A 23,044-nucleotide genomic window follows, 5' to 3' on the forward strand; every position below is an offset into this window, starting at 1 on the left:
ATTTAATTAGATTTTTTTTAAACTGAGTATTTATCCCTCTTGCTCTGACAACAAATTTAAAATAGTTATTTAATTGAAATTAAAAAAGTTATTTAAATCAAATTAAAAATATTAATTTAAATCAACCCAAAATAGTTATTTAAGTCAAATTTTTAAAAATTAATTTTTTAATTTAGGCATCCATGGCTGACGAGGGAAGTGAAGGACAGAACAAAAGCAAAAGAAAAACCATACAAGGTGGCGAGAGGATTGGGAAATCTTTAAAAGCGAGCAGAGGACAACTAAAAAAGCAATTGGGGGGAGCAGATGAAATATGAATGTAAGCTAGCTAGTAATATAAAAAAAGATAGTAAGAGTTTTTTTCAATATATAAAAGGTAAGAGAGGGGCAAGAATAGACATTGGATCACTGAAAAATGAGCCTGGAGAAGTAGTAATAGGAAACAAAGAAATGGCAGAGGAACTAAATAGGTACTTTGCATCAGACTTCACGGTGGAAGACATCAGTGTGACACCATAACTTCGGGAGAATCAGGGAGTAGAGGTGAGTGTAGTGGCCATCACAAAGGAGAAGGTTCTGGAGAAACTGAAAGGTCCGAAGGTGGAAAAGTCGCCTGGGCCGGATGGACTACACTCCAGGATTCAAAAGGAGATAGCTGATGAGATTGTGGAGGTATTGGTGGTGATATTTCAGGAATCACTGGAGGAAGGGAGGGTCCCAGAGGACTGGAAAATGGTTAATGTAACACCCCTGTTTAAGAAGGGAGGGAGGCAGAAGACGGGAAATTAGAGGCCGGTTAGCCTGAGTTTGGTGATTGGTAAGATTTTAGAGTCCATTATTAAAGATGAGGTTGCGGAGTACTTGGAAGTGCATGAAAAAAATAGGACTGAGTCAGCACGGCTTCGTCAAGGGGAGGTCATGGCTGACAAATCTGTTAGAGTTCTTTGAGGATATCACGAGGATGTTAGACAAAGGAGATCTATTTAGATTTCCAGAAGGCCTTTGGCAAAGTGGTGTATAGGAAGCTGTTAAATAAGTTAAGAGCTCATGGTGTTAAGGGTAAGATACTGGCATGGATAGGGGATTAGCTGACAGGCAGAAGGCAGAGAGTGGGGATAAAGGGGTCTTTTTCAGGATGGCAGTCGGTAACTAATGGTGTGCCTCAGGGGTCGGTATTGGGATCACAACTTTTCACAATATTCATTAATGATCTGGAAGAAGGAACTGAGGGCACTGTTGCTAAGTTTGCAGATGATGCAAAGATATGCAGAGGGACAGGTAGTATTGAGGAAGGGGGGAGATGCTGCAGAAGGACTTGGACAGGCTAGGAGAGTGGACAAAGAAGTGGCAGATGAAATACAATGTGGAAAAGTGTGAGGTTATGCACTTTTGTAGGAAGAATGGAGGCACTATTTTCTAAATGGGAAAAGACTTAGGAAATCAGAAGCACAAAGTCCTAGTTCAAGATTCTCTTAAGATTAACATGCAGTTCAGTAGGCATCTGGGAAGGCAAATGCAATGTTAGCATTCATGTCGAGAGGACTAGAACAGAAGAGCAGGGATGTACTTCTGAGGCTGTATAAAACTCTGGTCAGACCCCATTTGGAGTATTGTGAGCAGTTTTGGGCCCTGTATCTCAGGACGGATGTGCTGGCCTTGGGAAGGGTCCAGAGGAGGTTCACAAGAATAATCCTTGAATGAAGAGCTTGTCATATGAGGAGCGGTTGAGGACTCTGAGTCTGTACTCGTTGAAGTTTAGAAGGATGAGGGGGAATCGCCAGCATTTATTGCCCTTGAGGAGGCATGTAAGAGTCAACCACATTCCTGTGGGTTTGGAGTCACATGTAGGCCAGACCAGATAAGGACGGCAGATTTCCTTCCCTGAAGGACATTAGTGAACCAGATAGGTTTTTACGACAATCGACAATGGTTTCATGGTCATCATCAGACATTTTCACAAGGCACACCACATGTAGGTAATGGATTTGAGCACGCTATCAGCAGGCAGACAGGAGTCAGACTATGGCATAGATTGAGGAGCACCAGAGCTCACCTCACAGTGGGTTATCATCACTCTCCTGCCTTGTATATTGACCACTGTCAGTGCCCTCAGGCCCATCACCCTGGAGTGATGTAACACAGACCCTGGAAGGGTGGAACAGGACAATTGGGCAGGGTGGGAGGGATGGGTGGGTAGGTGGGGAGGGAGAGGTGGATCGGTGGAAGGGGGGCGAACTGGTGAGGGGGATGGGATGGGGAGAGGGGTGAAATGATGGATGAAGCCATGTTCAATGAGAAGCGGGCGAGGATGAGGGTCTCCTTGGCTCTCCGGGCATGCTGGACTCTCGCCGACGCCACCTGTCCTCCAACCTCTGGCTGCACCCGCAGATCCTCCCTCGCTTGTCCTCCAGCCCCACCTAGTCCAGCTCCTCCTTCCTCCTCCTCTGACGAGGCCGCATGACCTCCTCCTCCAGCTCCAGCACGTTTCCCCCCTGCTGTGCCAGGTTATGAAGGGCACGGCAGACCACCAAAAGTGGACCATCCTCAGGGGGGGTGTACTGCAGTGCACCACCAGGGCGGTCGAGGCATCGGAACTGCATTTTAAGCAGTCCGTGCACCACTTAATGACAGCCCAGGTGGCCACATGAGCCTCGTTATATCAGGTCTCTGCATCGGTCACAGGCCTCCGTACTGACACCATTAGCTAGGTCCTAAGCCAGGGTTTTTCAAACCCAGGGTCACGTCCCGCGGGTGGGTCGTCGTCGGGTGTCGGGAGGGTCGGGGAGCGATCTGTCGTGGCGTTCCCGATAGCGGGAGAAGCACCCAACAGCCGCGACCAGCTTTTAGATTGAGAATGCCAGTCACAACTGCCAGCAGCCGCAGCATTTTGCCTTGCTCCATCCGATTGCTGCCCAGATTATCCAATCAGTGATTAGCTGTCGAACTGTCACATCCAAAGTCCAATTGTTCCTCTGACCAGTAGGAGGAGGCAGGGGCGGTACTTCTGGCGGTGGGAATGTTGGAGCTCGGGGCCTGTGGAGGATACGGAGAGCGGCCGAGTGACGTTTGTGTGAGGGGTGAGAATGGCGGGTCTGAATGCTGGCAGTCAGCACCAGTTCACTGGCTTCCACAAGTACTTCAATGCCTACACCATCCAGGGAGGAGGAAGTATGTGATAGCTATATAAACAGTAATTTGTTTGTTCTTCAAACTGAGATCCAAGAAAAAGGCACCAGCAGCAAGCACAGAAAATAAATTACGTGTGGTTCTCCTCTGGGGCAGGAAAAGTGGAATTTAAGCACCAGCGTGTGAAATCTGTGTGAATGCTTGAAACCTCTGGAATTGTGTCACTATAATGGTGTATTATAAGTTATCAGTCTTCACAAATAAAACTCATGGGACACCATGAGCTGTTTAAAAAAAAGATAATGCCATCCGCATGCATACCCCCTCAGGCAGATCCGGCAGTGCACAGGCCCAGTGCCCATTGGAGCAGAATACCACCTCCTGATATTAGCGCGCTGTCCCAGTACCGCCTCCTCCTGATGTCAGCGTGCTGTCCCAGGACCAAATATCTTATTAAAAACGTCAGAGTCTTCGCACCAGAAGTGGCAGCAGATAGCAGGTCATGCGCCCAACACGTACACTGATGTCACGTGATCCGTGCTTTGGCCGCAAAATCCTAGAGGAGATTCCTCCATTATGTAGATGTCAGCAAGCAAACAACAGGAGTATGTGAAGAACTGAAGATGGATCCGTTTGTAATATGGAACAGAGGGCCAGAGACACAAACAGGCCAGGATCTCACAACTGAATCTGCTGGAGAGAGCCTCTCAGGTGACTCCACGGCAGGACAAAGCAGTACTGCTATGGGCTCCAGGACCTCTGATGATCAACCCATTAAGAAGCTGAAATCGGAAACAAAGCAGTATAAAGATAATTTCTTGAGGTATGGCTTTATTGTGCCAATGCAATTCTCATGTGCGTTATGTGCAGGGAAGTACTGGCAAATGAAAGATTAAACTCTCAAAACTTTAAAAGCATTAGAAGATTAAGCATGGCGAGTTTGAGGATAAACCTCTTGATTTTTTCAAAGGATGCAGTGAGAACTTAAATCATCAGCTGAAGCCCTTAGCAGAAATGTAACATTGACTGACAAAGCAAGTGAGATTGTGAGGACCAAGCATGCTCACCTGTCGCAATAAAGGTAAGCAAAAATGTTGGTCGCAAAGTTCGAGAAGCATGGACCAGGAAGGTCAGCCAGCGTGGGTTGTGAACGTCAGCCAGCGTGGGTCGTGAAGGTCAGCCAGCGTGGGTCGTGAACGTCAGCCAGCGTGGGTCGTGAAGGTCAGCCAGCGTGGGTCGTGAAGGTCAGCCAGCGTGGGTTGTGAAGGTCAGCCGCGAAGGTTGGCTGCAGGATGACCAGTTGGTAAAAATGGGTCCCTGGCAAAAAAGTTGAAAAACATTGTCCTAAGCAGTACCCTTATCCCCCAAGAGCCATCCAGTCATCCTGGGATGTCCAACTGGCCCAGGATGTAGTTGTCATGCACACACCTGAGGAAGCGTGTATACACATGCATAACCTTCAGGTGGTGGTCGCACAAATTGGTCGTGATGCCCATTCCTCTTAATGCAGGTGCTCGCAGACAGTGCGCACAATGCAACAAGGCACATCACCCCTGGACCTGTGCAATAACAGCTCCATGATACAAAAAAACAAAGCAAAGTACAGAGCAATTAGCAAGAAACTGAATATACCCACAATACACCATAAACAAAAAACAATCAACAAGAAATAAAACCACCAGCATCTCAGCCGGCGCACCCCCCCCCCCCCCCCCCCCCCCCCCCCAACCCTAGCAGCAGCCCCACATCAATGGAAAGGTGCCCAATATGCATACAGGAAAGCATGCATGTAAAAGGTAGTGCATGTCAAATGTCTGCATCTGTATGCTTGTAAGAGTGTGCATGTGTGAGAAGGAATATCGTCCGGAAAGGGGGGGGGGGGGGGAGATCCACTTGCGAGCTGTGAAGTGCTCACATAACTAACACTGCCAATTTCCTATCAGCTATAGCCTTCAGATGTGAGGCCAGAGGCTAAAATGGTCGGTGAGTGCTAAAGTGACTTTCAACACATTACCAGAATGGGGCTCTGTCCTCGGGGCATTCAGTGGAACGGATAGGCAGCAGCTGCGGTAGCCCCTGGCATGGCTATATACGATCCAGAATACAGCATGTTGGAACTGCAGGCGTTCAGCCCCTGCCTCCCCCACCAGGCCTGTCCTCCCCAGGGCTCCCACAGGCCCTCCCCCCTGCCCCCACCGGAGCAATGGGGCAGCAGCCTTGGTGTCTCCGGGCTGACTGCCCGTTTTTCACGATGGCTACTCACCTCCTCCAATCCCCACAGCAGCCATTTCACCAGCTTCCCGTTTTTGAAAAGGTCCACTAAAGAGCCCACGTGACCACTCACTGGGGAGCCGGTTAGACCATGGGAGGCTGTTAGATAAGGTGTCCTTCCCGTGAATGGGACAAAGATTGACCTTAATTGGTGATTATTGGTTTCTCACTGCGTTGCGGTGGGATTTGGATCTCACCAACGGGGGTGGGCCAGTGATACCAATCAAGCCAGTCGAAACGGTAGTTAACAAGAACTGTGGTTTTAATCAGCTAGAATGTGCCCACCAGTAGCTCCTCCCACACTGAGAGGCTGTCCCAGATCGATGGGTTATATACCTTCTCAGAGGGGCGGAGCCACAGTCTGTGCCAACAACAACATCAACACAACAGCAGTAACAGTGAGTAAATATAATAATATATACAACAGCCATACGAGGCTCACCACATTCACCCCCTGTTAAAAAATAGTCCGGCAGGGGTGAAGCGGACTCACAGGTTCAGTCTCACAGGAGGGTGTATTGTCCGCTGTGAACGTCGCAGTGTAGGCGCTGGCGTCGAGACCTTCGACCCCGGGAGCACGTCGTCCTCACAACAGGGTCCTGGACAGGGTGACAGCGCAGGGGCGGTGCTAATGGACCCCGGATGAGTTGATGGATAGATGGGGAGGTAGAAGGAAGCGGCGAGGTGATGGTGGGCGCAGGGGCCAGGTCCCAGAGGGAGACTGTGTCCTGCCGCCCATCGCGGTGTGTCACGGATGCGTACTGAGGGTTCGCATGGAGGAGGTGAAGCCTCTCGACCAAGGGGTCGGCCTTATGGCTCCTCACGTGCTTCCGGAGGAGTACCGGCTCAGGAGTCATGAGCCAGGTAGGAAGCGAGACCCCGGAGATCGACATCCTGGGAAAGACAAACAGACGGTCGTGAGGGGTCTCGTTAGTGGCAGTACACAACAGTGACCGGATGGAGTGGAACGTGTCAGGGAGGACCTCCTGCCAGCGGGCGACTGGGAGACTTCTAGACTGTAGGGCCAGAAGGACGGCCTTCCAGACCGTAGCATTCTCCCTCTCCACCTGTCCGTTTCCCCTGGGGTTGTAGCTGGTAGTCCTGCTCGAGGCGATGCCCTTACTGAGCAGGTACTGACGCAGCTCATCGCTCATGAATGAGGATCCCCGATCGCTGTGAATATAAGTGGGGAAACCGAACAGGATGAAGATGCTGCGCTGGGCCTTGCTGACTGTGGCAGAGGTCATGTCAGGGCATGGGATGGCGAAAGGAAAATGTGAGTACTCATCAACACCGTTGAGAAAGTACACGTTACGATCAGTGGAGGGAAGTGGCCCTTTGAAATCCATACTGAGGCGTTCAAAAGGGCGGGAGGCCTTCACCAGGTGGACCTTGTCTGGCCGATAGAAGTGCGGGTTGCACTCCACACAGACTTGGCAGTCCCTAGTCATGGCCCTGACCTCCTCTGTGGAGTAGGGCAGGTTGCGGGCCTTGACAAAATGGAGAAGCCGGGTGACCCCCGGGTGACAGAGGTCGTTGTGGATAGCCTGTAACCGGTCAGCCTGCGCGTTGGCGCAGGTTCCACAGGACAGGGCATCTGGGGGCTCATTGAGCTTCCCAGGACGATACAAGATGTCGTAGTTACAGGTGGAGAGCTCGATCCTCCACCGCAAAATCTTGTCCTTCTTAATTTTGCCCCGCTACGTGTTGTTGAACATGAAGGCAACCGACCGACCGTTAGTCTGTGAGGAGAGTGAATCTCCTGTCGGCCAGGTAATGCCTCCAGTGCCGCACAGCTTCCACAGTGGCTTGTGCCTCCTTTTCAACAGAGGAGTGTCGAATTTCAGAGGCATGGCATGTACGGGAAAAAAAGGCGACAGGCCTCCCTGCCTGGTTAAGAGTGGCTGCCAGGGCAAAGTCAGACGCATCGCTTTCCACCTGGAACGGGATGGATTCGTCCACGGCGTGCATCGTGGCCTTGGCAATTTCCCTCAGGCTTCGCTGGACCTCTGACCTGATGAAGGCCTTGTCATGAGCACTGTACCGTCTGCTCTAGGTGGCAATGGGCTTACAGTCTGGGGTGAGGTTCGCGAAGAGCGAGGGAGGGGCGGCCTTCAGCGTCGCGAGGCTACAGACGGTGAAGGGGGGCAGGGGTCCCCCGAACTTCAGGGTTAGACTACGGAGGTTGCATTGAAAGTCTAAACCCAGTAGGAGAGAGGTGCTGAGATGGGGGAGGACGTAGAATTTGAAATTGGCGTATTCGGCACCCTGTATTGCCAGGTTGGCGGTGCAGTACCCCCAGATCTGCATGGAGTGTGATCCGGAAGCTAGCGATATGACTTGTGAGATGGGGAGGACCCGGAGGAAACAGCGCCTTAGCATGTCCGGGTGGACAAAGCTATTTGTGCTCCCGGAGTCGAAGAGGCAGGACGTCTCCTGCCCGTTGAGGCTGATGGCCATCATCGAGCTTTGAAGATGGCAAGGGTGGACTGGTCAAGTTGAAAGGAGCTGAGTTGATGGCGATGAGTGTCATGCTGGTCGCAAAATGGCGTCGTCGACGAAGTCGGACAAAATGGCGACCCGCATGGATCGCACGCGGTGTTTGACGTCGATGACGTCAGACAAGATGGCGGCCCCCATGGATCGCACACAGCAGGCGGAGTCGATGACGTCAGCCAAGATGGCTGCTCCCACGGGTCGCACGCGGCGAGTGACGCGTCAGCAGAGGGCGCTCCGGGCAGGCACAATGCCACACTGCGGGGTCTGTGAGTCTCAGACCGGGCTTGACAGGCTTTTGATTTTTGATTTTTAGGCTTAGCGAGGCATACCTTAGCGTAGTGTCCCTTCTTGCCACACCCGTTACACGTGGAGTTGCGAGCCAGGCAACGCTGCCTGGGGTGCTGGCCCTGACCGCAGAAGTAACAGCATGGTCCTCCGGAGCTGGACAGCTGCCGCGCGGTGCAGGAATGAGGCCTGCCTGGGTCGTGTGATGGCTGCGCCTCCAAAGTCCCCGAGGATGCCGCGTGGTCGGATAGGAAGGCATTCAGGCTCTGGAAGGCCACTTCCAGCGAGGTAGCCAGCTTCACAGTCTCCTCGAGGTCGAGGGCCCCCTTTTCTAGAAGCCGCTGCCGGATGTAGCTGGACCGGACACCTGCCACATAGGTGTCCCGGACCGGGACTTCCGGTTGCAGTTATGCCGAGGTAGGTCGCACGTTCGGCGGCTCCCGCCAGGAATGGACTTTTGGGCTCTTTAGAGGAGCCCCAACGGCAATTGTTCGACGGCTCCCAGTGTGGGAAGGTGACAGCAAGGTTCCCCCGGCACTGTATGGATTGGACCAGGAGTGGAGCGGTTAAGAAAGTGATTCTGGTTCAGCGGAAAGTGCGAGGGACGAGAAGCAAGATGGCGGCGGGTGGAGCCCAAGCAACGTGGGCGCAGTGGTCGCAGGAGTAGCAGGAGTTCCTCAAACGCTGCTTTGCGGAGCTGAAGGCAGAAATGCTGGCGCCAATGAAGACGTCAATTGAGAAGCTTGTGGAGACCCAGAAGGCCCAAGGGGCGGCGATCTGGGAGGTGCGGCAAAAAGCCTCGGAGAACGAGGGCGAGATCTTGGGCCTGGCGGTGAAGGTGGTGGTGCACGAGGTGCTGCACAAGAGGTGGCAGGAAAAATTTGAGGACCTGGAGAATAGGTCGAGGAGGAAGAATCTTCGGATTCTGGGTCTCCCTGAAGGAGTGGAGAAGCCAATGCCGGGGCATATATGGGCACGATGGTCAATTCGCTGATGGGCGCGGAAGCTTTCCCGAGGCCCCTGTAGCTGGATGGGGCACATCGGGTCCTGGCAAGGAGACCCGAAGCCAACGAGGCGCCAAGGGCTGTAGTGGTGAGGTTCCATCGCTTTATGGACAGAGAGTGCGTCCTGAGATGGGCCAAAAAAGAACGGAGCAGCCGGTGGGAGAACACAGAGATCCGAATCTACCAGGACTGGAGTGCGGAGGTGGCTAAGAAGAGAGCTGGTTTTAACCGGGCTAAGGCGGTTCTCCATCGGAAGGGGGTGAGGTTCGGGATGCTGCAGCCAGCGCGATTGTGGGTCACGATCCAAGATCGGCACCACTATTTTGAGATGCCTGATGAGGCATGGAACTTTATACAGACTGAAAAGTTGGACTCAAATTGAGGGTTTGTCGTGGGGGGTGTTTACTGCGTTTGGGGAATGTTCTTTTTGTTTTGGTGCTGGGTGGGGCTGGGTGAATGGATTTGATTTGGGGGCTGTGGGAGAGTGTGGGCGTCTGTGTTGGAGGGGCAGGGCCCAGCGGAGGATGAGGGGGGGTGGAGGCCCAGGGATGGGGAGTTGGGGTAAGGCCGCAAAAAAAGAGCTGCGCCAGAGGGGGCGAGGCCGGCTCAGATGGAAAGATCGGGCTTTTTCCTGCGTCAGGGAAGGATGGGGTGGGACCGGGGGGGAAGGGCGATGCTGGAGAGGAGCGCACACTGATTGCCAAGGGGTGGGGGGATTCTCACACTGGGGGGTCGATGGAATGGCGGGAGAAGCCGGGGCCAGCAGGAGTCAGCTGACTTACGGGACTGTCATGGGGGGAGCAAAATGGCTAGATGAGGATCTAGCGGGGGGGGGGGTGGCGGGAGGGAGGGAGGGGGGGAACTGGGTTGCTGCTGCATTGGCCAAAGGGGAGCTGGAAGTAGGAGAGGTAGTCGGGGCGGGGGTCCGCCGCCTGGGGGACTGGAGGGCGCGGGAGGCGCGGGCATGTGGCTGGCCTAGAAAAGGAGATGGCTAGTCGGCGGGGGGCGGGGGGGGGGGAGGTGACGGGTGTTTGCGCACTTAAAGGGACTGAAGGCAGACGTGGTTATGCTTCAGGAGACGCATTTGAAGGTGGCAGATCAGGTTAGGCTGAGAAAGGGATGGGTAGGGCAGGTCTTTGATTCAGGGCTGGATGCGAAGAACAGAAGGGTTGCAATACTGGTGGGGAAGCGGGTGTCGTTCGAGGCACTGAATATTGTACTGGATAATGGAGATCGATATGTGATGGTGAGTGGTTGGTTGTAGGGGGTGCGGGTGGTATTGGTGAACGTATATGCCCCGAATTGGGACGATGCCGGATTTATGAAGCGCATGCTGAGTCGGATTCCGGATCTGGAGGTAGGAAGCTTGATAATGGGGGGGGGGACATCAACACGGTGCTGGACCCAACACTAAACCGTTCTAGGTCCAGGACGGGTAAGAGGCCGGCTGCGGCCAAGGTGCTCAGGGGGTTTATGGACCAGATGGGGGGAGTGGATCCATGGAGGTTTGCCAGGCCGCTGGCCAGGGAATGTTCCTTCTTTTCCCACGTCCATAGAGCCTACTCACGGATAGATTTTTTCATCTTGAGTAGGGCGCTAATCCCGAAAGTGGAGGGAACGGAATATTCAGCCATAGCCATCTTGGACCATGCCCCGCATTGGGTGGAGCTGGGGTTGGGGGAAGGAGAGGGACCAGCGCCCGCTGTGGCGCCTCGATGTGGGACTGTTGGCGGATGAGGGGGTGTGCAGGCGGGTGCGGGGGTGTATTGAAAGATACTTGGAGGCCAACGACAATGGGGAGGTGCAGGTGGGGGTAGTCTGGGAGGCGTTGAAGGCGGTCATTAGGGCCCACAGGGAGAAGAGAGAGAGGAGGGAGAGGGAGGGGTTGGTGGGGGAGATTTTAAGGGTGGACAGGAGTTATGCCGAGGCCCCCGAGGAGGGGCTGCTTAGGGAACGACGGAACCTCCAGACGGAATTCGACCTGATGACTGTGGTAGTACCAGGTATTGCGGTACCTAAGAGGCTGATGACCATTGGTTAGACCCAGGAGTCTACCATTGGCTGTTGTACGTAGCTCCGCGCTGACAGGCAGAGTATAAGAAACGGTGCCGTCCCAGCAGCCTTCACTTTCTGTACCGAAGCTGCTGGGGAACAAGTTCTAGTAGATTAAAGCCTTCAGTTATGAAATCACTTCGTCTTGAGTGTAATTGATTGCGCATCAATGACCACGGGGGAAGCAGTGGCACGGTGGAGGAAAGCGCAAGGGGCGGCGTATGAGTATGGGGAGAAGGCGAGTCAGATGCTGGCACATCAGCTTCGTAAGATGGAGGCAGCGAGGGAGATTGGTGCAGTTAGGGATAGAGGGGGGGAATACAGTGTGGAGTACGGTGAGAATAAAAGAGGTATTTACGGACCTCTATGGGGATCTGTACAGGTCTCAGACCCCAGCGGGGGAGGAGGGTATGCAACGATTCCGAGATCAGCTGAGGTTCCCGAGGGTGGAGGAGGAGCAGGTGGCTGGTTTGGGGGCGCCGATTGGGCTGGAGGAGCTGGTTAAAGGATTGGGGAGCATGCAGGCGGGGAAGGCCCCGGGGCCGGATGGGTTCCTGGTTGAATTTTACAGGAAATACGTGGAGCTGCTGGGCCCGTTGCTAGTGAGGACTTTTAATAAGGCGAGGGAGGGGGGGGACCTTGCCCCCGACAATGTCCAGGGCGCTGATTTCTTTGATTTTGAAGCGGGACAAGGATCCATTGCAATGTGGGTCGTATAGACCGATCTCGCTCCTCAATGTTGACGCTAAGTTGCTGGCGAAGGTGCTGGCTACGAGAATTGAGAACTGTGTCCCGGGGTGATTCATGAGGACCAGACGGGATTTGTGAAGGGTAGGCAGCTAAATACAAATGTGCGAAGGCTCCTCAATGTGATTATGATGCCCTCGGTGGAAGGGGAAGCGGAGGTAGTGGCAGCTATGGACGCGGAGAAGGCATTTGATCGGGTGGAGTGGGAGTATCTTTGGGAAGTGTTGCGGAGGTTTGGGTTTGGGGAGGGGTTTATCAGTTGGGTCAGGCTGCTATATAGAGCCCCTGTGGCGAGTGTGGCTACGAACCGGCGGAGGTCGGAGTACTTTCGGCTGTACCGGGGGACGAGGCAGGGGTGTCCCTTATCCCCCTTGTTGTTTGCACTGGCAATTGAGCCGCTGGCCATGGCACTGAGGGAGTCCAGGAAATGGAGGGGATTGGTTCGGAGGGGGGAGGAACACTGGGTGTCGTTGTATGCCGATGACCTGTTGTTGTATGTTGCGGATCCAGTGGAGGGGATGGCGGAGGTCATGCGGATCCTTCGGGAGTTTGGGAACTTTTCGGGGTATAAACTCAACGTAGGGAAGAGTGAGCTCTTTGTGGTGCATTCAAGGGTCCAGGGAAGGGGGATAGACGAGCTACCACTGAAGTGGGCGGAAAGGAGCTTTCGGTACCTGGGGATCCAAGTAGCTAGGAGTTGGGGGGGCCCTGCATAAGCTCAATTTGACGCGGTTGGTGGAGCAGATGGAGGAGGACTTTAAAAGATGGGATATGCTGCCACTCTCACTAGCGGGTAGGGTGCAGTCGATCAAAATGACGGTCCTTCCGAGGTTTCTCTTTGTGTTCCAGTGCCTTCCCATTTTGATCTCCAAGGCCTTTTTCAAACGGGTAAGCAGGAGCATCATGGGATTTGTGTGGGCGAATAAGACCCCGAGGGAGAAGAGGGTGTTTCTGGAGCATAGCAGGGACAGGGGGGGGAGGGGGCTGGCGCTGCTGAATCTATGTGACTATTATTGGGCAGCCAATGTGGCGATGATCCGTAAGTGGGTAACGGAGGGAGAGGGGGTAGCTTGGAAGAGGCTAGAGATGGCGTCCTGTGTGGTAACGAGCCTGAGGGCGCTGGTGACGGCACCGCTGCCGCAGAAGAAACAGCGGGGCCCGACGGAGTTAGTGAGCCGTCTTACAGCGCAGGCCTGCAGGGACACGGGGAAAGTCTGTGGGGCTGCCGCTGCAGGATGCCACACTGCCCAGGGGGCTGCCATGAGGTCGGGGACATAGGATTGCGGGTTTCTGGAGGCAACGTCCATGGACCCTGCCAGGGCCCGTGCCTCTCTAAGTCCCAGGGTGTCTTTTTCTAAGAGTCGCTGGCGGATCTCTGAGGAGCTCATACCTGCTACAAAGGCATCCCGGATTAGGAGTTCCATGTGCTCGCTCTCTGAAACTTGCGGGCAGCCACAGTTTCTGCCCAGCACCAGTAGCTCGCGGTAGAACTCCTCCAAAGATTCCCCAGGGCTTTGGCGTCTTATTGCAAGCAGGTGACCTGCGTAGACCTGATTTACAGGGCGGATATAATGTCCTTTTAACAGTTCGATCGCTGCATTGAAGTCCTCCGCCTCCTCGATGAGGGTGTAGATCCCAGAGCTTACCCTTGAGTGCAGGAGATACAGTTTCTGCTCCCCCGAGCGTGTGTCTCCGGCCGTCTTGAGGTAGCCTTTAAAGCACGGCAGCCAGAGCTTGAAAATCGCCGCCGAGTTACAGCGTGGGGGCTGAGTTGCAGACACTCCGGCTTGATTCGGAGATCCATATTAAGTAGTAGTCTATTAAACTGATGCACGATCAATTACTATTAAAACGAGGTAGTAACATAACTGAAGGCATTAATAGACTAGAACTGTTCCCCAGCAGCTTTGGTACAGAATGAGGGCTGCTGGGACGGCACTGATTCTTATACCCCACCTATCAGGGCGGAGCTACATACAAAACAGCCAATGGTAAACTCCTAGGTTTAACCAATGGTCTTCAGCCTCTCGGGTACTGCAATACCTGATAATACCACAAAGGGCAAGTGGGAGGAGGAGCTTGGGGAGGAGATAGATGAGGGTCTGTGGACTGATGCCCTGAGTAGGGTTAATTCTTCCTCCTCTTGCGCCAGGCTCAGCCTAATACAGTTTAAAGTTACTCACAGAGCGCATATGACAGGAGCGAGGTTGAGTAGGTTCTTTGAGGTAGAGGACAGATGTGGGAGGTGCTCGGGGAGCCCAGCAAATCACGTCCATATGTTCTGGTCGTGCCCGGTGCTGGATGGGTTTTGGAGGAGTTTTGCGAGGACTATGTCCAAGGTGGTGAACGCCCGGGTCAAGCCGAGCTGGGGATTAGCATTATTTGGGGTATCGGACGAGCCGGGAGTGCAGGAGGTGAAAGAGGCCAGTATTCTGGCCTTTGTGTCCCTGGTAGCCCGGCGGAGGATTTTGTTACTGTGGAAAGATGCGAAGCCCCCTAGTGTGGAAGCTTGGATCAATGACATGGCAGGGTTCATCAAGCTGGAGAGGATAAAGTTTGCCTTGCGAGGTTCTGTGCAAGGGTTTTTCAGGCGGTGACAACCGTTCCTAGACTATCTCGCGGAGCGTTAGGAGGAGGTCAGCAGCCCAGGGGTGGGGCGGGGGGGGGGGGGGGGGGAGGGAGGGGGGGTTTCTTTTGGTGTGGCGTTTGGGTTAAGGTGGGGGGTTTCCCTATTTTGTTTTCTACTGTCATATGGGGGGTTATTGTATTTGGGGGAAATCCAATGTATAATCTCTGCTTGTTGTGTTTTTGTTTCTTTTTCTTGTTGGGCGGGGGGGGGAGTTTTGTTGAAAAATTTGAATAAATATATTTTCCAAAAAAAAGGTGTCCCGGAACCATCAGCTCCGCGTGCTCGACCGCTGTGACAGTCCTGCAGTTACAACTGCGGACGAGTACTCTCAGTTCACGCAGATATTCAGCCAGTGATCCACCCTGGCGCTGACGTTGCGTGGTCAGGAGGTGTCGAGCGAGTACCTTGTTCACTGGCCTCACGGACTGTCGTTTGAGCAGCTCCACTACCTCCGTGTATGAGGCCGCGCCTCTGATGAGTTGGAAAATCCTGTGACTCACCCGGGCGTTGAGGAGACGCTGTTTAATTTCCGGGGAGACCTTGGCGGCGAAGGAGCTGAGGTAGGACTCTAAGCAATTGAGCCAATGCTCAAATATTGCCGTAGCCTCCGGCGCCTGCGGGTCATGTTTGAGGCGTTCTGGTTTTAAAATGGCTTCCATCGCAACAAAATCTAGCTGATTAAATTGATACCAATCAATCCAGTCGAAACGGTAGTTAACAAGAACTGTGGTTTTAATCAGCTGGAATGTGCCCACCAGTAGCTCCTCCCACACTGAAAGGCTTTCCCGGATCGATGGGTTATATACCTTCTCAGAGGGGTGGAGCCACAGGCGGAGCCAACAACAACATCAACACAACAACAGTAACAGTGAGTAAATACAATAATATATACAACAGCCATACGTGCTCACCACAGCCAGTTAGATTGTAAACCGATTGGTGTCTGGTTCCCAATTTTGGACTCGATCTAACTGGCTCGCTTGGCTTTGTGTCCTGCTCGGCCATTAGTTCGCACCCAAGAATCCAAGCATTTTTTTTCCTCAGCTCTTTCTCACAAAAAGACCAATCAGGAACTTCTTGGGACATGGTGCAAGTCATGTAGCCCAAGAAAAAACAAGTACGAAATTTGCATCAGGATGAACCAATGGATTGAAAGATGAGTAGAACTGGAGTTTGTGAAAATGCAACTGCTCCCACACTCACATCACATGATTCTCCCAGTGAGTTGTTTAATTGTCCACCACCATTCACGGCTAGATGTGGCAGGACATCTGCAGACGCAGACAACTTTCTTCTTCTTTCGTCACAACAGCTTTAGCCTCTGAGAGAAAAATAAACTCTGTTTGCAACTGGGCGCGGCTATGATCTAGGCCATGAGACTGCTAGGCTCCACTTTGCTTAACAAAGTATCTGTTTCACCCTGCTACTGGTCTAACCTGCATCTCAAAAGCCCTTAGTGCAGCGACACGGCTGTCTTTACACTTCTTTGCTTTTAATTTCATTCCAATTTCCTAACATTGCAGAAAGTTGCTTTTTATGTCAAAAAAGAGCTATAATATTTCAAGATTTCTTTTCTCGCTGTGAGGGAATACATTTGTGTCACCTGGACACTCTCAAAATCCTGAGCAACTGGCTTTGGCCTTTTAACCCCATTTGCAAGGACATTTTCAATACGAATCCATTAATGTAACAAAGCTGGTCCCTTAGAGTAAACTCTGAACTCTCACCAACTATCGAATGTATTTTGTTTTTCCTTTATTATTGTTTATCTTCAAGTTTATTAGGAGCTACTTAAGCTTCACAATCATGATGTCTTCTGCTTCAAATGGAAAGCCGTGTTGGGAGGGGAGATTAATTGGGGAGCATGGAGTGAGGCACTGCTTAGGGTAAACAGGACCTCCTCTTGTACAAGGATGAGCCTGATACAGTTTAAGGTGGTGCACAGGGTGCATATGACTCGGGCGAAAATGAGTGGGTTCTTTCAGGGGGTAGCAGATGAGTGTGAGAGGTGTGGGTGGGGCCAGCGAATCACGTGCACATATTTTGGGGCTGTGAAAAAGTGGGAAGATTCTGGGCAGGTGTGTTCGCGGTCTTAGCCAGGATAGTGGAGGAGGAGGTGGACCCGGACCCTTTGGTGACGATATTTGGCATTTCAGAGAAGCCGGAGCTCATGGAGAGAAGGAAGGCCGATGTCTTGGTCTTCGGCTCTCTGATTGCACGGCGGCGAATTTTGCTGGAGTGGCGGTCGGCATTGCCACCGGGGGGTAGCGGTATGGTTGGGTGACCTGTATGACTTCCTGCGATTAGAGAAGATAAAGTATGAGTTAAGGGGCTCTTCAGGGGGGTTTGAGGAAAGGTGGGGGATGTTTGTGACCGTGTTTGAGGAGCTGTTCGGCGCCGGGTGGGGGTGGGGGGGGGGGGGGGGGGGGAATCTGTACAGACTGTATAGTTGATTGTTGGAAAGTATGTTTCCCGGGGTGTTTATTTGCTGTAACCTGTTTTGATACATGTTTGTAGTAAAATACATTTACATCTGCTTCTAGTTGTCCTGAGACCTTCCTGTAGCCTTCATTTCATTGTCATATCTATTAAAGCTACAGCCTCGACTTGCAATTTTATGTATGTATGTATGGACCATGACTGCGTGATCTCCCTCTTGCACTAGTGGAGGTTTTTTCTTTGGTTCGTCTTAGTTTTCTGACACAAGAGTCACATCTGAACATACTTATCAGTTTTGCACTGAATTTTCTCACTTTTTCACCACATTATGCCTGAGCATGGACCTCGCTTCTTGACTTTCATCCTGAACATTCAAGAAATACTTCCCAGTAGTTTGACCTACGTGCCCCACAATTGTCAAACCTCCATTTGTGAGAGTTCCCTGAAATATATGTCATCTGAGTACTCATTCTTGGCAATTCGCCTGTGGATGTGATAGCTCTGTTGTGTATGTCATGATGAGTCACATTACCACCATCCCGCCCTTAATCTGCTGCAATCTGTTCCTCAGGGCCTGTATCACAAAACACAAGAGCATTTTCTATATGAGATACAAAATGCCTCCTATATTTCTAGCAACTGCTCAGAATCTGAGATTTTGTAATTAATTTCAAATAATTGTGAGGAGTGATTTCTATGTTTGAGAAGTACTGCCTTACAACCTATTTACCTTACCGGAGCCTTTCTATTCCCTATGGCCTCTCTGAGACCTCAGCCTTGATGAAAGCCTGACTCCCTGCATGGAAAATACTAAAATGTGGAGAAAAATTAGAACTAATTGTCGTGCCTTCCAAAGCAGGAGGACTATCACACAGAGCTGAAGTTTGTCAACTTGCAGTCAAATTTATCAGCTAGACGATTATGCACCATTTCAACGATCACCACATTATTCCTTTCACAAAGTCCATTGTTGCAAGGTCTTTCAGTTGCAGTATTCATGGCCATGATGTTCATATTTTCACACTTTTCTGAAATTGTCATTGGCAAATCTGCACCCCCCCCCCCCCCCCCCGCTCAACCAACCCTCCCATAATCACTCGAGAGCTTTGCTGGTGTCCCAAGTCCAGCATCTATTCATTTCTACATAGTAACCCTCTTGTTATTATAGAAAAAGTAAATTTGGTCCCCAAGGTCTATAAAATCTAGGATGAACATATTTCAGTCTTTGTCAACACCTTTAGATCCATGGTAACTACATTTTTAAAGTCGCCTGCCAAAGGAAGGTTTACAATAGGATATGGCAGTGTCCCTTGATATACTTTAGATTTTACACTTCTTACTAATTTCTTCTATTAGTCTTGTGGACTCTTCATCAATTGCACGTATATCCTTTAACAGGATTTTTGACGAGGCCAGTAAATCTTGCGAGAGGCCTCTCAGGACATTTACCGACCTTGTCATGCCTCACGAGGTCAAACAAGATCTTGCTCGGCGTCACGACCTGGATCCCGCCCGTTGAGGTCAGGATTTGCACTTTCAAATGAGCAGTTAGTCTCACTTGAATATGTCTACGCTGGATCTACCCAGCATCCGGGACCTAATGGCCTCGCCTTGGAGACCCTGAGCGGGCATTGTTTAGCACTGGTTTCCACAAACATGGACCGGGTGTGCCGGCACTTGGGGGGGGTCTCCCAGGCGATTGGGGAGTTCTGGGTGGTTGGGCTCTGGTCAGGGTGGGAGCCTGGCACCCCTGATGTCACCTGGGCACCATGGCACTGCCAGCCTGGCACCCCACTGAGGCCACACATACCCATTTTGTGAACTAACGAGTTCTGCTCGCCAAAGCACGAAGGGATTGGGGTACCAGTTTCAAATGGCACCCCAATCTCCAGACCCCCCCACTGCACCCTCCCGACCCCACAATGCACCAATAAGGGGATCATCGAGACCCCCCCCGCACCCAATCTCATAAAGGCAGGGCATCCCCCGGCCCAATTCCTGGCATGGGTGTCAGGCTGGCAGTGCCAAGGTGCCCAGGTGGATTCATGCCCTTGCCGGATAACGTGCCCTGTGCTGGTAAGCAGAGCTCGTTAGTACAGGAAATGGGACTAAGTGCAGCCTCAGCAGGGTGTTCCTCATCGAGGCACAGAAATTAAGCAGAGTCGCGCTTAATAGCAGGATTGTTCTCGGTGTTGCAAGCGCCAGGAAATACCTGGCTAAATGCGCTCAACACGGGACTCTATTTAAAATCTTAAAATTGCACTTTGTTTTTTGTTCTCTGATTTTGATCACCTGATGCCATTAACATGCATCTAACATTCTGATGAGAAAGATCAGGTGTTATTCAGGGAATAACATAATGGCTTGGCTGAAATTGATGATTGATCGCCTTTCCCAAATTGATTTCCTTATGCTCCATGCCAAGTTTCATCGGTTTACTCAACAGAATAGCCATCTACATCAATACTTACAAAATAGCTTGCAACAGCTATTTTACGTAAAATTACAACACGCCTTAGTGATCTCAATGTGTTATCATCACCAAACCTAAAGCAAGTAAATTTTATGTTCCTTAATCTTGCCATCCTCACTACTTAGTAAATAAAAATAAAATTTTATCCAGTCGAGCAAAATATGCTCGACCACAAGCACCATCTGGTACTGCACAGTTAAAGGAAATGGCAAGTAAATCATTCATCGCAAGACTGAAACTCCTGACCAGCATAATTTGTTCAGATTCATCATTATCTTCATCCTCTTCCTCACGAATCCTGCCTCTTCACTTTGGGCAGTTCGCTGCATAACAATACTTCAAATCATACCTGAAAGATCTATTAAATGATCTTTGTGTTTTTCCGGGATTCATTCACTCTTACTTTTTCCATTTTGTTTTTCAGCTCTTATTTCCTGCTATCTTGTGTTATTCCAAATATCAGATGTTGAAGGATAGAACTGGAGACAAACGTTATTCTCTTTTAAGCCCTTATTAACAGTGATAAATGTTACAACCATACACACCGTAAGAAAGTCACCGCAGTTTCAGGCTGTTTCTATTTATAGGCACATAAGTGGATGTGCATCACTTACATACAACTCAGCACAATTAATGTACAATTAACTTTCTTGAACAGATTCTTAGATTGAACCAGATGTTTTGCAACTTTGGTATTGACGCACTATCAATTACGACGAGACGAGAGTAGAGTGTAATCGAGGCTTTATTACGCAGAGATGTGGAGCCTCCCGCAGCTGCTGCCGAAATGGCTGCAGCTCGGAGAGCCCACACATTTATACTCCGCCTACTGGACGGAGCCAGCAGGCAGGGATCGACCCCCGTACCTGTAGTACAGGGGCCTTACCATAATACCCTCGTATGCAGTATATTCAATACAACAGTGGTGACTACCACAGGTGTCTGACCCCAAATTGATTTTCCAACTCCCAAATGATCTCCATCACAAAGACCCTTTCTAACCGTGTAACATCGACAGTCCTGCATCAGTTTTATGAGCTACTCAAACTCTTGTCTATGTCTTTGTCATCTTCAGTTCTGTCTCTATTTTAATGCTGTCCTGGTCAGTCTCCCACCCTCCGCACTCTGCAAAGTTAACAAATGTTCTGCCTCTGCATTATAAGTTTTCCAGTTCATCCATCACCTTGAGCGTGTTGATCTAGATGGGCTCCCAATCTGAGAATGCCTCAAATTTTATATGTCATCCTTGTATTCAAATCATTTCTCGGATGCAGCCCAATTTCTGTAAACTCCTCCAGCCCATCAGCTTATTTAGATACCTACATTCCTCTGATTTTAGCCTTTTGCACATTCTCAATTATCTTCACTTCACCATCAATGGCACGGCCGTACCTTTTGCTGCCCAGGCCATGGGTTCTGGAATTTCCTTCCTAAACTTTTCCTCTGCTCCTTTAAGGCACTACGTAAAATTAACCTCTTTAACCAAAGATTTCGTAGAAATCAGAGAATCCCTAAAGTGCAGAAGGAGGCTATTCAGCCCATCGAGACTGCACCAACCCTTTGAAAGAACTCAACTCTTGTCCACACACCTGTCCACCCCATAAATCCATAACCTGGACATCCCTGGACATTAAGGGGTAATTTAGCATGGCCAGCCATCTAACCTGTACATCTTTGGACTGTGGGAGGAAACATGAGCACCCGGAGGAAACCCAGGCAGGCACAGGGAGGAAGTGCAAACTCCACACAGACAGTCACATAAGGCAGGAAGGCCAGGTCCATGGCGCTATGAGGCAGCAGTGCTAGCCACTGTGCCGCCGTGCTGCTTGTCTTAATAGTCCCTTATGTGGCTCAGCGTCAAATCTTGTTTGAGAATACAACTCTGAAGCACATTAGAGTGTTTCTTAATGTACTGCTTCTCCACTTGCCTCAGCTCCTTCAAGGTTCTTCCTAAAATATCTTCTGATCAAGCATAAGAAATAGGAGCAGAAGGTCATTTGGCCCCTTGAGCCTGCTCAAACATCCAATAGGATCTCTGTTGATCTGTTTGTAGCTTTAACTCAACCTCTCTGCCTTTTACCCTTGACTAACTTGTAGATCAAAAATTTGCCTTACTAGGCGCTTTGGGAAGAGAAGTCCAAACACTAACAACACTCTGAAAGAAGAAATTCTGCTTCATATTTGTCTTAAATGGGAGACCTCTTATTTTGATACTGTGCCCCCTTGTTCTAGATTCAACAGGTGCAACAGGTGATTAAGAAGGCGAAATTAGTTTTGTCTTTCATTGCTAGAGGGATGGAGTTGAAGACTAGGGAGGTATGCTGCAATTGTGTAAGGTGTCAGTGGGGCCACACCTGGAGTATTATGTTCAGTTTTGGTCTCCTTACCTAAGAAAGGACGTACTGGCACTGGAGGGTGATTCACTAGGTTAATTCCAGAGCTGAGGGGATTGGAGGGGCGGGGGGGGGGTGGAGGAGAGCTGGAGCTTTCAGAACCCTGAGGGGAGCGCGGCCCAAATCTGAGGAGCCTTCACATTTAGGCACTTCCAGCCCGACATCGGGATTGTAAACTTGCTCCCTGATCCAACCAGTGCCTAAAAATTCAGGCCAGGCTGGTAAAGGCCCTTAAGAGGGGCATGGGTGGGGTTCCCATCTGAGGCCTTGCCACCCTAGCGTGAAATTGCATTGGCATTGGGGTGTGCGGGATCCCGGATAGAATCCTGTCCATGCAATTTTACGCTCTCCCCCCCCCCCCCTCCATCAGAAGCCACTGGATGATCACCTTTCATTCTTCTAAATTCCAGTCCAGTGGCCCAGCCTGTTCAACCTTTCCTCATAAGACAGTCCCTTCATCTCGCGAATCAAAGGAGTCAACCTTCTCTGAAATGCATTTGGTTGCTTCTCAACTACAAGCTCAACAGTTACGTTTGTCGGATTATGCCTCTTGAAAGAGTTGGCGTTAGCTATTGTGAAAGTGAACAGATAGAAGGTGTGCACATGTGCACAAACAGGGGCTCACCCAACAGAATGGGTGTCCGCCCGGTCTCTGTGCGCACGCGCGGCATTGGCCAGCACAGATCACAACAGCCGTTTTATTGCGCAAGCGCAGCAGCTGCGGGGACCGCACTACATTCCCCAGGGGGCGTTGCGGATAGGGCCCGGATGCAGCTTGTTCCGGGGACGCTGAGGTAAGTTGAAAGTTGGTTTCGGACACTTTACAGGCCGAGGAGCGGGGAGGGCGTAGCTGCCCTGGGATTTCGGCTCTTTCGCTTGCTGAAGGTCAGTTTTCAAGTCCTGTGTCCTGTCCGAACCACAATAGGTAGGAGGTTGATGAGATGATGGCGGCTGCGGGGACAGGACAGGGAGACAGAAGTCGAAATAAAGTTTGAAGTGAAAAAAATATGCGGGAATGGGAAGGTGAGGGCTGAGGAAGGGTGGGGAGGGAGGTGGTGAACGGCGGGCGGGGGCAAAGGAGTAAGGGGAGAGGGGGGTGGGCAAAGGAGTAAGGGGAGAGGGGGTG

At 51.2% G+C, this 23,044-nt stretch overlaps 1 protein-coding gene across 4 annotated transcripts in view; it reads left to right on the forward strand.

Moving 5' to 3' along the window:
• The first annotated feature begins 22,613 nt into the window (after positions 1 to 22,613).
• rhogd (ras homolog gene family, member Gd) overlaps positions 22,614 to 23,044 on the forward strand; it is a 29,330-nt gene continuing 28,899 nt past the window's right edge. The window contains exon 1 of one of the 4 annotated variants that reach the window (XM_072505466.1): positions 22,614 to 22,712. The gene's annotated coding sequence lies outside the window, so the exon portion shown is untranslated. Of the gene's footprint in view, positions 22,942 to 23,044 lie in introns of all 4 variants that reach the window. The other 3 variants (XM_072505465.1, XM_072505469.1, XM_072505467.1) reach the window with 3 other exon arrangements.

This window comes from Scyliorhinus torazame, chromosome 5 (assembly GCF_047496885.1).
Source record: "Scyliorhinus torazame isolate Kashiwa2021f chromosome 5, sScyTor2.1, whole genome shotgun sequence".
NCBI classification, from domain to species: Eukaryota; Metazoa; Chordata; class Chondrichthyes; order Carcharhiniformes; family Scyliorhinidae; genus Scyliorhinus; species Scyliorhinus torazame.